We start from the raw sequence: 14,686 nt of genomic DNA, 5'->3' as shown, positions 1-14,686 counted from the left end.
AGGCCTGGTGTGCTGGGATTCGTGGGCTCACAAAGAGTTGGATATGACTGAGCGACTGAACTGAACTGAACTGAACACATACATACATATATATGTATATATAATTTGTATCACACAATTTATGTATATATAGAAATTTTAAATTATCAATTTCAAATTTCTGAAGTTTAAATTTCTAATCATCTGATCATCTATTCCAGGGGTCAACAGACCCAGAGGCCCTATCCAACCAACAGCCTATGTTTTATTTTTTGTACTGCCCATTAGTTAGGAATAATTCTTTGAAAAAAACTAGGAACAGTTGTTTGAAAATAAAAAAAGAAGAATATGTGACAAAAATCAAATGTGGACTGCAAAGTCTAATATATTAATTTAGTATCTGGGCCTTTATAAAACAAATTTGCTGACTCTAGGATCTATACATTTCGCGCCCTACTATTCACAGAGTTAAAAAGGCAAGGGTGTGGCTAGGAGAAAGAACAAGAGGAAAGCTTGTATCTTTCCTCTTACCTTATTGCTTGCGCCATGAAGAGTAGAATAAGGAGGGTATTTTTGTACAGATTCATGAGAGTTAATTGAATTTCGAAGAGTTTTGGGAGCCAGTTGACATCATGCTGAAATCAGCTATGGAAGAAATATTTACAACACAGAAATCAACAAATGCAACAAATCAGAGCTTTTTTGTTCCCCCAGGGATCCAACTCACCTCTAAATGAAACCTTCTGAAAATCTCACCTCTGTTGGTGTGTTTTGTTTTTTTTTTCCTTTTCTTCCTTTCACTTTCCTTCATGCTATGCTCAGTCATGTTCAACTCTTTTTCAGGTAAGAATACTGGAGCGGGTTCCCATTTCCCACTCTAGGGGATCTTCCCAACCCCAGGATCAAACCCCCATTTCTTGTGTCTCCTACATTGATAGGTGACTACTTTACCACTAGAACCACCTGGGAAGTCCTACTTTTCAGAAACCAGAGGGTATCAAAGAAGCTTTGAATTTGTTTTTGTGTCTGTAGGGAATGCATAGTTGGGACCCCATGGAACTAAGCTAGAACTGGATAGGGAAGTTCTCAGGGCAACGCACAAGGTCCTCCAAAGAAAAGAAACCACAGACTCTCACAGTGACTGTCTCTTATCCCCCTTCTCCCTCTCCCTCCTGTGCTGGGACACCCATTCTCTGCACGAGTGACCAGGACAGTCTCCACTCCCAGGTCTCTGGAGATGGTTGTGAGGGGAAGAGCCAGCCCACTGCTAGGACTGTAGGTAAAACAAGCTCCTGATATTAACCAAGGTCATGGATTGCCAAGAGAGTAGAACTTAAATGTTCTCACCACACATACACACACAAAAGGCAAATACAACACAGGATAGAGGCATTAGCTAATCATATGGTGGTGATCATTTTTCAATATATGTGTATCAATGGATTGGCAATAGAGTAGAGCTTAAATGTTCTCACCACTAAAAAAATAAAAGGAAAGAAAAAAAGACAATTATATGATGTGATAGAGGTATTAACTAATGCTATAGTGGTAATCTGGAGAAGGCAATGGCACCCCACACCAGTACTCTTGCCTGGAAAATCCCATGGACGGAGGAGCTTGGTGGGCTGAAGTCCACGGGGTCACTAAGAGTCAGACACGACTGAGCGACTTCACTTTCACTATTCACTTTAATGCATTGGAGAAGGAAATGGCAACCCACTCCAGTGTTCTTGCCTGGAGAATCCCAGGGATGGGGGAGCCTGGTGGGCTGCCGTCTATGGGGTCGCACAGAGTCGGACACGACTGAAGTGACTTAGCAGTAGCAGCATAGTGGTAATCATTTTTCAACATATAAGTGTATCAAATCAACACATTGTATACCTTAAATGAATCAATTTTATATGGCAATTATATCTCAATAATGTTGGGGGAAAAGGTAACAGAAGAGATTTCCTGATCACCACTAGAGGGAGGGCGGGTCACATTTTGTGTAAAGGCATTTGAGGGATCTGAATGCTGGGGTTTAACGGGAAATGAGGCCAAAAGGAAGGAGAAAGGGTGAAGACTGTAGGAAGGACAGGAGGACAAAGCAGAAGGAAAAGGATCATTGTTTTGTGACCTCTACGGAAGGGGTATCAGATGCCAGCATCCAATCTCAGGGATCTGATGAGCAAAGGACACAGATACACTTGAGAAATGTGGGATCAGAACTCTCAGTGAGTTTCTAGCTATCAGAGCACCCTTCTATGCAGATGTGGCCACAGCAGAGGCCTCAGGGCAGGTGGCTAGAGAGCTTCTTATTCCTCCCAAAGCCATGAATGGCACTGATGGGTGGACAGAGCAACACTCTAAGATTTGCCTTGTACGAGACTTAACTCTCAAGGATCAGCGAGTTCAGTTCAGCCGCTCAGTCGTGTCTGACTCCTTGCAACCCCATTAACCGCAGCATGCCAGGCCTCCCTGTCTATCACCAACTCCTGGAGTCCACCCAAACTCATGTCCGTTGAGTCAGTGATGCCATCTAACCATCGCATCCTCTGTCGTCCCCTTCTCCTCATGCCTTCACTCTTCCCAACATCAGGGTCTTTTCCAATGAGTCAGCTCTTCGCATCAGGTGGCCAAAATAGTGAAGTTTCAGCTTCAACATCAGTCCTTCCAATGAACACCCAGGTCTTATTTCTTTTAGGATGGACTGGTTGGATCTCCTTGCAGTCCAAGGGGCTCTCAAGAGTCTTCTCCAACACCACAATTTAAAAGCATCAATTCTTTGGCACTCAGCTTTCTTCACAGTCCAACTCTCACATCCATCCATGACCACTGGAAAAACCATAGCCTTGACTAGACGGACCTTTGTTGACAAAGTAATATCTCTGCTTTTTAATATGCTATCTAAGTTGGTCATATCTTTCCTTCCAAGGAGTAAACGTCTTTTAATTTCATAGTTGCAGTCACCATCTGCAGTGATTTTGGAGCCAAAAATAAAGTCTGCCACTGTTTCCACTGTTTCCCCATCTATTTGCCATGTAGTGATGGGACCAAATGCCATGATATTCATTTTCTGAATGTTGAGCTTTAAGCCAACTTTTTCTCTCTTCTCTTTCACTTTCATCAAGAGGCTCTTTAGTTCTTCCCTTTCTGCCATAAGGGTGGTGCCATCTGCATATCTGAGGTTATTGATATTTCTCCCAGCAATCTTTATTCCAGCTTGTGCTTCCTCCAGCCCAGAATTTCTCATGATGTACTCTGCATATACATTAAATAAGCAGGGTAACAGTATACAGCCTTGATGTACTCTTTTTCCTATTTGGAACCAGTCTGTTGTTCCATGTCCAGTTCTAACTCTTGCTTCCTGACCTGCATACAGGTTTCTCAAGCGGCAGGTCAGGTGGTCTGGTATTCCCATCTCTTTCAGAATTTTCCACAGTTTGTTGTGATCCACACAGTCAAAGGCTTTGGCATAGTCAATAAAGCAGAAATAGATGTTTTTCTGGAGCTCTTCTTGCATTTTCGATGATCCAGCAAATGTTGGCAATTTGATCTCTGGTTCCTCTGCCTTTTCTAAAACCAGCTTGAACATCTGAAGTTCACAGTAAACCATTCAGTATCATGGTAATCCAAGTCTATCCCCTGACCAGTAACACTGAAGAAGCTGAAGTTGAAAGGTTCTATGAAGACCTAACCTTTGAAGACCTTTTAGAACTAACACCCAAAAAAGATGTCCTTTTCATTATAGGGGACTGGAATGCAAAAGTAGGAAGTCAAGAAATACCTGGAGTAACAGGCAAATTTGGCCTTGGAGTATGGAATGAAGCAGGGCAAAGGCTAATAGAGCTTTGCCAAGAGAACACACTGGTCATAGCAAACACCCTCTTCCAACAACACAAGAGAAGACTCTACACATGGACATCACCAGATGGTCAACACTGAAATCAGATCCATTATATTCTTTGCAGCCAAAGATGGAGAAGGTCTATACAGTCAGCAAAAACAAGATCAGGAGCTGACTGTGGTTCAGATCATGAACTCCTAATTGCCAAATTCAGACTGAAATTGAAGAAAGTGAGGAAAACCACTAGACCATTCAGGTATGACCTAAATCAAATCCCTTGTGATTATACAGTGGAAGTGAGAAATAGATTTAAGGGACTAGATCTGATAGACAGAGTGCCTGGTGAACTATGGATGGAGGTTCATGACATTATACAGGAGACAGGGATCAAGACCATCCCCGTGGAAAAGAAATGCAAAAAAGCCAAACGGCTGCCTGAGGAGGCCTTACAAATAGCTGTGAAAAGAAGAGAAGTGAAAAACAAAAGAAAAAAGGAAACATATACCCATTTGAATGCAGAGTTCCAAAGAATAGCAAGGAGAGATAAAAGCCTTCCTCAGCGATCAATGCAAAGAAATAGAGGAAAACAACAGAATGGGAAAGACTAGAGATCTCTTCAAGAAAATTAGAGATACCAAGGGAACATTTCATGCAAAGATGGGCTCAATAAAGGACAGAAATGGTATGGACCTAACAGAAGCAGAAGATATTAAGAAGAGGTGGCCAGAATATACAGAGAACTATATAAAAAAGATCTTCATGACCCAGATAACCATGATGGTGTGATCACTTACCTAGAGCCAGACATCCTGGAATGTGAAGTCAAGTGGGCCTTAGGAAATATCATTACGAACAAAAGCTAGTGGAGGTGATGGAATCCCAGTAGAGCTATTTCAAATCCTGAAGATGATGCTGTGAAAGTGCTGCACTCAATGTGTCTGCAAATTTGGAAAACTCAGCAGTGAGAGATCTGCTGCTGCTGCTGCTGCTAAGTCACTTCAGTCGTGTCCGACTCTGTGTGACCCCACAGATGGCAGCCCATCAGGCTCCCCCGTCCCTGGGATTCTCCAGGCAAGAACACTGGAGTGGGTTGCCATTTCCTTCTCCAATGCATGAAAGTGAAAAGTGAAAGTGAAGTCTCTCAGTCGTGTCCGACTCCTAGCAACCCCATGGACTGCAGCCTACCAGGCTCTTCCGCCCATGGGATTTTCCAGGCAAGAGTACTGGAGTGGGGTGCCATTGCCTTCTCTGAGTGAGAGATCACAGGACTGGAAAAGGTCAGTTTTCATTCCAATCCCAAAGACAGGCAATGCCAAAGAATGCTCAAACTATCGCACAATTGCACTCATCTCACACGCTGGTAAAGTAATGCTCAAAATTCTCCAAGCCAGACTTCAGCAATACATGAACCGTGAACTCTCAAGGATATCTATGTAGTTAACATTGGTTATGTTTTTCATTTATTTATGTTTTATTAAGGTAACATGATTTTATAAATTGATTTTTAAAAGTTTGTAAATGCAGGAGATCCAATATTATCTGTATATTTAAAAGAAGGATACGTCTACTTACTTATTTTCTACATTACAGATATATACTATACATGATATGTAATATAATCTCTTGGTCTGCTGAATATACCAGTAAGAGTCAAGGGAGAGATTACTTACAAAAGTGCCAGCCTAGATCTTTTGGTTATAACAAAATGGAAATTAGAATTTTATTAATTAGAAATTAATACTGATTTTCTCATATGAAGAAGAAACCTACAGTATCATTTTTTAATGCTCAGCAATGAATTAAACAGACTTCTCCCAAGGCAGCTGGGAACCTAAATTCCACATGTAACATTGTTTCTAGGAGTAAGAAGTTTCCAAACAACCTACTTATTAAAAACATTTAGAACAAAGTGTGTTTGTAAACCAGGCACCAAAAAAAAAGAACACAAAAAACTGTGTAGACAGTTGTTTGGAAAGCTAAGTCACCCCCTCTTCCTTTACAGTGCTGGGATAGTTTGGGCCACTATCCTAGAGTCTGTTACCTCCCCCTACACACAACACATATATATATACACACACACAGTTTCTGTTGAAAAGTTGCTCCGGCTGCATCTCTTACAGTTATAAGAAAACAGATTCCTAATGGCTATATTTCAAGGTTGTTGGCCCCATTTTTGCTGCTTTGGTAACTTTTCCCAGCTCCAGAAAAGCTACTCTAAAATAATGCAAATTGGACATGGTCCCAGAGCATGCTAAGAACAGATCTGGTAACCTACAAGTACTAAACCCAAAGCTCTCCTTCTATTTCTAGAGCAAAACTGGGCACAACATAGCATTTTTTCTGTTAAGGCAAAACCATTATGAACACTCAGGATTGCAAATACTATCCGTTGAGTAAACTCATAAAGTGTGACTGCTCTGAGCTAGCAGGAATTACGAGCTGTAGGGTTCACTTTCATGCATTGGAGAAGGAAATGGCAACCCACTCCAGTGTTCTTGCCTGGAGAATCCCAGGGATGGGGGAGCCTGGTGGGCTGCCATCTATGGGGTCACACAGAGTCAGACAGGACTGAAGTGAGTTAGCAGCAGCAGCAGCAGGGTTTAGTATGTAATTTTATAGAAACGCAACAATGTACCCAAATTTAACACATAAGCACAATATCTGCTCACAACACCCTGGTAGAACCATAAAAAACATCCTAACAGCTCAGCCAACTGTGCATTTAAACAGGTACAGCCTATTCTTAAGCTGGATTTTTAGAATTAAGGAATAGTGTTTACCACATAGGCTAGTCTAAGCCCTGGAGATAGCTATACAAGGCTCCACTTAAATTAATTATGATTTTCTTAATGTAGTACATCATTGGTTAATTGATATGGCCTTATAACTCCTCCTCAGCTAGAATCCATTGGACCAGGAGGCAACCAATGAGAATAGACATGTTAAGTCAAGCAAGAAGTAAACCCAACATTAAGAGACAGGAAAAGTAGTTAAAACCCAACCTGGGTGGCCAACTAGTGACCCATATAGTTTCTCTCTGTCCCTTCTCATGTTTCTGCTCTCAGTCTTGACTTGATTAGATGACTCAATTAAGAAATAACGTTCCAGAAACAGTTCTGTTGCCCAGCTTAGCTCTGATCTCCACTTTTACCCCCGACCCCAGGATATCACTCTCCCCAGCCTTCCACTACCACTGCCATCTAAGAAGTGCAGTGTGACCCAAGAGGGGAAGAAGACCCCCATTCCACTACAGGAGGGCCCACCCAGAGATCAGGACAGTCTTCGATGCTCTCACCCTGAAGATGAAACTTACAGCAGCCACCTTCCAGAAGCCCCAGGCCAGAGGTATTTTATGAAAAGAATTACACTGTATCTTAGAGAGTTAACTGTATTTATTTCCTAATTATTTCCAGCAGCACATATAAACAACCGTTGGGGCTTCTTTAAAGTCATTTCCAAAAATAACAGCTAAGAATCCTGGGAGAGCAGGGCCTCTGATCACAGTCCTGGTCAAAGGAGGGACAAGAAGTCCAGGAGACCAGAGAAGACACCATAATAACTGTGTCTGATACTGACTAAGCACATACTGTGTGCTGCTGTGATGATCACTCCACATGCATTTTCATTTAATTTTAATAGGACCCTATTTAGGTTGAAACAGACACTATTTCATCTCCATGTACTTATTCGACAGGTATTTACTGAATACCTACTACGTGCCACATGTTGTTCTAGGCACTAGAAATACAGACGTGAACAAAGAAGGTAAAATCTCTACCTTCATGGAGCTTGCCTTCGAATGGGAGAGACACAAGATAGAGACAGAATTTATGGTCATAATAGTCACAAAGGCTAAAAGGACATTAGTGTAGGAAAGGCGGGGATAAAAATCTAGAGGAGTGTCATCTTCAACAGGGTAGCCAAGAGAGGCTTCACTGAGAAGGGGAATTTGAGAAAAGAGGGAGTGAAGAAGTAGTGAGTCAAGCAGGTGTCTGGGAAAGAGCATTCCAGAAAAAGGTTCAAATTGCTTAGTTCAAAACTGCTTAGGAGAGAGCCAGTGTGATATGTTGTAGGAACAGAAAGGGGGTCAGTGCAGTGGAAGCACAATTATGGGTGGTCGGGGGAGTATAAGAAGCCAGAGAGTTACAAGTGGTGAGACAGTGTAGAGCCTTATTCATCTGATGTACTGGAAGGCCTTTTTCTTTTTCTCTGAGAAGAGACAGGAAAACACTGGAAAATGTAAGCAGAGGAGTCATATGAAGAGCCTCATGTGCTCATAGTATGGCTCTGGCTGGGTGCTGAACCTGGACTGTGGGGTGGGCCCAAGAGGGAAGCCTAGAGAGAAGTTAGAAGGCCACTGCAGTAAACCAGCTGGGAAATACTGGAGGCTCAGTCCAGGCTGGTAGCAAGGGAGATGGTGAGAACTGGTCAGATTCGAAATGTCAATGCATCAGGAAGGCACAGCTGCAGGACTTGTAAATGAATTCCATGCTGGCTGTGTAGAAGCATGAAGGATAACTCCCAAGGTTTCCGACCCCAGTAACCAGAAAAATGGAGCTACCCCTTTCTGAGAGGAGTAAATGGGAGAAGCAGGTCTGGCGAAGGGGTGCATCAGGAGCTCATCTATCCAGAAAGGGATGCTGACAAAGGGAACAGTATTTTAGACAGAGAATCTTTATAAGGTTATGGCTCTCATACTAAGGATTCCAGTTCTACCTAAGAGATGTGTCCTTTACTCAATCATTATTTTATACTCACTCATTCATTCTTTTATTCAACAAATGTTTATTAGATATCCATTGTGTGCCCAACAGGTGCTAAGGCTCAGACATACAGTGAGCAAGAAATACTCAGTTCTTTTCCTTATAAAACTTACAATACAGAGGAGAAATAAACAATTGTGCAACTACATCTATCCCCATATATGGTAATTACCTATAAACAAAACAAAAACCTACTAAAAAATAAAAAGCAACTTGCCTATGTAGCTAGGGAGAGACAGGGTTGTAACATAAACACAAGTTATCTTCCTCCAACCCGCTGTTTAGCACAGGGAGCACAGCTAGGTGATTTGTGGTGACCAAGATGGATAGGATGGGGGTGGGGTGGGAGGAAGGTCCACGAGGGAGGGTATATATGTATACATATAGCTAATGAAGAAAGAGGGCATCCAAGGATAGCAGACCTTTTAAGTTGCCCCTGGAATGGACAATACGTGAGAATCTTCTGTATGTCCGAATGTTATCCTGGGAAATTTATACCCTTCATCTTTTTAGACCTTCATTTTCTCATCTCCAAAAACTGTGCTAGATCATTTTCAAGCTCAGTAACTATGACCCCACATTCCTAATATCTCAGCATTTCTGCACTCTAACTACATTTCTAAAATAAAGATTCTGCCCTCTAGAATGTACTGCTTGTACACCTGCAAGATTCCTTCAAATGGTCATTCAATCCAACAGCGTGATTATGGTAATAATCCAAATGAAAAAACCACAACAAATGAAACACTACAGGGTCTGGTTAAAGAATTTCAAATTTTAGCTACTATTTAAAGTATTTATTTACATTTACTTCTAAAACATTGTTTTAATCACCAGGCATTGTCCACAATCACAGTACTTTTTCTAGAACTCCATTAATGTCCTAAAACACCTACAAAATACCCATTAATGGAAAATATGGATTTTTTTCTGTTAATTACAAATTACAAATGACACTAAATTAATGGCATTGACTAGAGAAAACAATGTCCCAAATAAAATAGTAATGTATACTGACATATTGTTTTAAATGTCTAATTAAATCATTCAAGTAAAATTATCTCATTTTGTAAGTAGAAAAAAATGAGGTTTACAAAATTTCTAGGATGGCTCCAAATCACATGTCACTAAGAAGGTTCTAAATCCAAAATTATTTCTCATAAACTCATGACTCAGATCACTGAATTATTATTACCATTAATGAATACTAATTTTTTTAAAAGTAGTTCTGTTGTACAAGTAAGAAAAATATATGGGCCTATTAAATATAATAAAATTAAACTATGGGGGAAAAAGTATCATTCATTCTGGAACCTGAGTGACTTACCACCTTCTACCAGTGTCCAACGGTAACCTTGGTTCAGATAATTAAACCCAGAACAGTCTTGCATATATATATGTTTAATCTTCATTGGCAGAATCTATGTATAAATATTTTAATCATGTTTAAATTAAATATGGTTAAAGCATAGGAGTAGAAATGTGCACATGAAGTAGCAAAATATGAGATATCTGAATGCATGATTTCCGTAATTCTAAAGAATTTTTTCACCAACCTGTCCCACTAACCTAGACACATGTGAATCAACACATTATCAACATATTCACATGAGCATGGCATGATGACCTCCACATGGTAAATGAGGGCTTCCTTGGTGACTCTCTGGTAAAGAATCTGGCTGCAATGCAGGAGAAGCAGGTTGGATCCCTGGGTGGGGAAGATCCCCAGGAAAAAGAAATAGCAACCTATTCCAGTATTCCTGTCTGGGAAATCCCATGGACAGAGGAGCCTGGCAGACTATGGTCCATGGCATCACAAGAGTCATACTCATTTAACTAAACCACCACCACCAGCAACATGGGAAAGTAACAGAGAACCTGCTGTTAAAAAAAAAAAAAAAAAAAAAAAAGTTAAAATGTAAATACGCAAATAGATGTGTGTATTTCATAGATAAAGAACTTTACTGATTTCCACTGTGTGAAAATGGGAAACAAACTCTGCTGTTACATAATTTTCAAATGTTTACAAACCCTAGCCTCTTTTCTTTCTTGCCCTCTAGAGCTCCATTTATTCCTTCTCTTTCCAATTCACTTTTTCTTCTTCACATGCTTCCCCAATACAGCATGATACCTTCCTCTAATATTTTCACCAAGAATAATTCACTCATTCATCCATCCATTTAACTGAACTTATTGTTGACCTACTATGTGCCTGGCACAAGATTGTCTTCTGGCCATCAAAGATGAATAATAATATCCCTGATTTCAGGGAAGATGAAATCTAGCAGATGCTGGACCCCTTAGTTAAGGAGTTGGACGTGAGTCATCTTCCTAAAAAACAGGTATTACCTGCCCTTTGCCGCAGGGCGTGTATTTTTTCCACCTTCTTTCCAGACCACATATCTTACAGACTATAAGCTCCCTGAACACTGGGACCACACATCAGTCATTTCTATCATCCCAGCATCTAACACACTGCCTGGCACATACTGGGCCTCATAAATTGTTTTGAATGAATAGATCTGAGTAAATGAAATTAGGTAATCACTATGCATCATGAATAACTTACCCAAAAAAATGGAATTTAGTTAACAATCTCCCTTTACCCACAAGGCTTCCCTGGTAGCTCAGACGGTAAAGCGTCTGCCTACAGTGCGGGAGACCTGGGTTTGAAAAGTGCACCCTTGGTACCAGAAGCTGAGTGGGATACTGGTTTCCTAAGCACAGACGGTCCTACTCTGGAAAAATGATGCTTCGTTGACTTCCTAGAATAATCGCATCTCATTTAATATAAAATTCCCTGAGAACCGTCTCCAGTTGAGAAAAGGGTGAGGGAGCTGCCCGCGCCACCCTTCCCCTGCCCTCTGCGGGGCTCTGCTCCAGGTAGGAGCGCAGCTTCTATGAACTTTTCTCCAGGTTCGAAGTTTGGTCAATTGATAAAGAATAAAAGCTCCTTCCGGAGGCGGGTTAGAGAGGATGATAACTAAAAAGAGCTGAACGGGCCCCGGAAACAAGTGAGCAAAGCGCCGAGGGTCTGTTGAGTTCACCGGGTCTCCTCCGCCCTACCCGCCGCGGGGAACAGCCTGACGACTGCGGGGACCCGCGGCTGCGCGGGGAGGGCAGCCGAGACGGGGAGCCGGAGGGTCCGGGGGACCGGCGCAGACCGGGTGCTCTCGGCCTCGGAGAAGCCGCCCAATTACAAGAATTAGCCACTGAAGCTCCAAAGGCGCCCATCTGCAACTGTAGCGTCCCGGAGCGTCACACCCGCCCTCTTCCTGGACCGCTGTTTCCCCCATCGAGACTGGAGCACCTCAGAGGACCCCCCAACTTCCCACTCCGAGCCCCTGGATCTGGACTGCCCTGAATCCCCACCCTTCACCGTCGCTGCCCGGTGCCGGGTTCTTCTGTTTCCTCTTGCCCGGGTCTTCCAGGGTCCGGCAGCAGCAGTGATGCTCCACCCCAGGCAGCCCCGAATGAGAAGCCACGCCGTTTCCTAGACTAACCCGTTTCCAACCTCTGAGACCCTCCTGGCTCGCCACTCCAGGATGGCGCGCCAAGGTCACCAGAGTAGGTGTGACAACCAACCTCCACCTTCTCTCCCCAAACCCCTCCCTTTCCGAGACCCCCACGGCCTGTACCTTGCGCGTTCCTCCCCGCAGGTGGAGGATCTCCTCCCCTGGCTCCATCGGGATCCCACTCTGCCTTGGCCCCCCGCGTCCTCGACCCTCCCGTGACGCTCACCTTCTCTCCGGGCGAGGGTCGCCGGCAAGTCTGCTATCCTCAGAGAACGAGGGCAGGAGATAAGCCTCCCACTCACTCCAGGGGAGCGACGGGGAAGCCGATGCAAACTTCTGCTGCACTTACTTTGGGCAGAGGCTGCCGCCCCCTCGCCTCTCCTCGCTTTCCTACAGGCGGCTGCTCCACGGCGGTGACCTGGAGCTGGCGCGCTCGCATTCCCCGCACCAGAGCCGCCGCGAAATGCGTAGGGTTGGGAGGTCTCTACCGGACGAGCGCGCCCGGGGCCCGAGTCCGGGGGCCGAGGTAGGGCCGCCGCGCTGGGCGGCGACCGCCCCCAGTCGCCCAGGGATGTTGCGCACGGCGCCCCGCGCCCAGCTCCTCCGCTGGGTCGTTTCTGTCCGAGTTGCAGTTTCAGTGCCTGCCAGGTCTGCAGCACCCTCACCGTCCTTCCCAGGAAACGACTTTCAATCCACCTGGCGGCTCGCGAGGCTGCCCCGCGGGCTGGCAGCGCCACAGCGGGTGCAGAGGAGAGGGAGGAGCGCGGCAGCCGCGGTCGCCCCAGTGCGCCTCCAGCTTCCCAGCTGGGCGAGGAGCGCGCGGCCCTCTCCAGCCGCTCTCCTCGGGACTGCAGTCCTGACGTCACCCCACCCCCCCACCCGGCGGAGGAGCCGCGCGGAGGGTGGGGTGCGGGGAGCGAGGACGCGGGAGTGTGAGCGGGACTGTGAGCGCGTGTGTGTGCACGCGCGCGTGGGCCTCGCCAGCCCGGGGACTACTCGGAACCGCAGTTGGATCCTGCGACGAGCCAGAAACCGAGCTCCTTGCAAACAGGAGCCGAGGGGTGGCCGTGAACAGCCGGGGGCGCTCGGTTCCAAGTTGGGCGGCGATACTACGCACACCGAGTTTGGATGCGACCAAAGAGGCTGGATTAATGTGATAGGAGGGTTGGAAAAGCAGGAGTTGGGAGTGCCCTTGGAGTTGGGCACTATCTTCCCCCAAAGTTGGAGGAAGCACGAGACGCCTTTAAAAAGCTGCACTAGAGGTACAGAGGGAAGAGGGGAGTGGACCGAGCAGGCGGGCTGATTTTCACACTCCTGTAGGAAGGAGGCGGGATGAGGAGCTATGAGAGTCCTCCGGGCCTCCACGGCCGCCGCAGGTCCCAGGAAGGAGCCCTCTTGGGTGCGCCAAGGGCGGCTCTGGCCTGCTCCGAGCTCACCTCCAGCCCGCCGCCGCTGCGCACTGAGAAGTTGATGAAAAGAGATCAAAGGGGCAGGGCCTTCCACACATCATTCCCCGCCTCGCGCGACCCTGGGGGAGTTTTCCACAGAAGCTGGGTTAATACTCCCGGAACCAGAGAAAAGAGGCCAAGGCCGGGCTCCAGATGCCCCATACCATGTCGTTGGGTCTGAGGCCGTGGTGGTTAGAACTCCGCGCCAAGTCCCTGGAGATCGTCGACCAGCGTAGTGCGTCTCCGCCACCCACCAGGAACTTATTCTCGTAGGAGGCCTGAGTCGTCACCTAACTTGGCTAGTTCTCTTAAGTTGTTCTGGGGACCCAACTGGGAAGTGACTTTCTGCGGAGGCGTCAAATGAAGGGTCTTAAGAGGTTCTAGAATGGCTAAAGGTTTGTCCCTCTGCAGCGACCCCGCCGTCAGTGGGGCAGAGTGCGCGGCTCCGTGCGCCCGCGGCGCTCTGTACCCTGCGGCTGTGCCCAGCTCCGGGACGGCCGCAGCCTCCGGGTCTGAGCAAATTGTGCAGGAGCGCCTCCTGCCCAGGCTGGATCCGCTGTCAGCAGCGAGGCGTCAGACACGCACTGCAGTGACCAAGCAAGCAACCAGCAATTTTGCCCCGGTCGAGTGGCAGTGCTTTTTAAATGCAAGTGTCATCTTTCCTGAATCCAGAACACTGATCGCCGAGATGCCTCTTTCGTGAAAATACTTGCTTAAAATGGAAAAGGTGACGGTAGGAAGCAGGAAAGAAACAGAATGGGAGGGAAACGACCCCCTGTCCACAAACACGCTTTTAACTTCAACTTCTCAAAGTTACTCAAAATATGATTCAGAAGGAGCAGAAAGTTTCACGGCCATCTTCAATCTCCGAGGAAGCTGAACAAAATAGAAGCAAGTGTGGAATCTTGGTCTACTGTCTTACGTTTAATAATCTTAGGAATCCCCACATTTGAAAAAGAGAATTCTAGCTAATTAGGCAATGTCATGGCTATCCTTAACTAGGGGTTGGAGTTAACAAATAAATAGAATACTTAAAATTAGTAAAGATACAGCATGTTCCTAATTAGAACAGAGAACAAGGGAATTTCAGAGGACACTGGGTACCAGCCTCCAGGCCCTCTTGCAACCGACCTATTTTTTAATATATAAATT

General features: G+C 45.3%; 1 protein-coding gene across 2 annotated transcripts in view; it reads right to left on the bottom strand.

The window, feature by feature from the left end:
- Positions 1-12,553, bottom strand: part of KIAA1217 — an 821,092-nt gene extending 808,539 nt beyond the window's left edge. For both annotated transcript variants that reach the window (XM_059892822.1, XM_025000971.2), the window contains exon 1: positions 12,313-12,553. The gene's annotated coding sequence lies outside the window, so the exon portion shown is untranslated. The remainder of the gene's footprint in view (positions 1-12,312) is intronic.
- Positions 12,554-14,686: the final 2,133 nt, after the last annotated feature.

The sequence above is a fragment of the Bos taurus genome, chromosome 13, assembly GCF_002263795.3.
Source record: "Bos taurus isolate L1 Dominette 01449 registration number 42190680 breed Hereford chromosome 13, ARS-UCD2.0, whole genome shotgun sequence".
NCBI lineage: Eukaryota > Metazoa > Chordata > Mammalia > Artiodactyla > Bovidae > Bos > Bos taurus.
The sequence above is the reverse complement of the archived record's forward strand: the minus strand, read 5'-3'. Positions and strand labels throughout refer to the sequence as shown.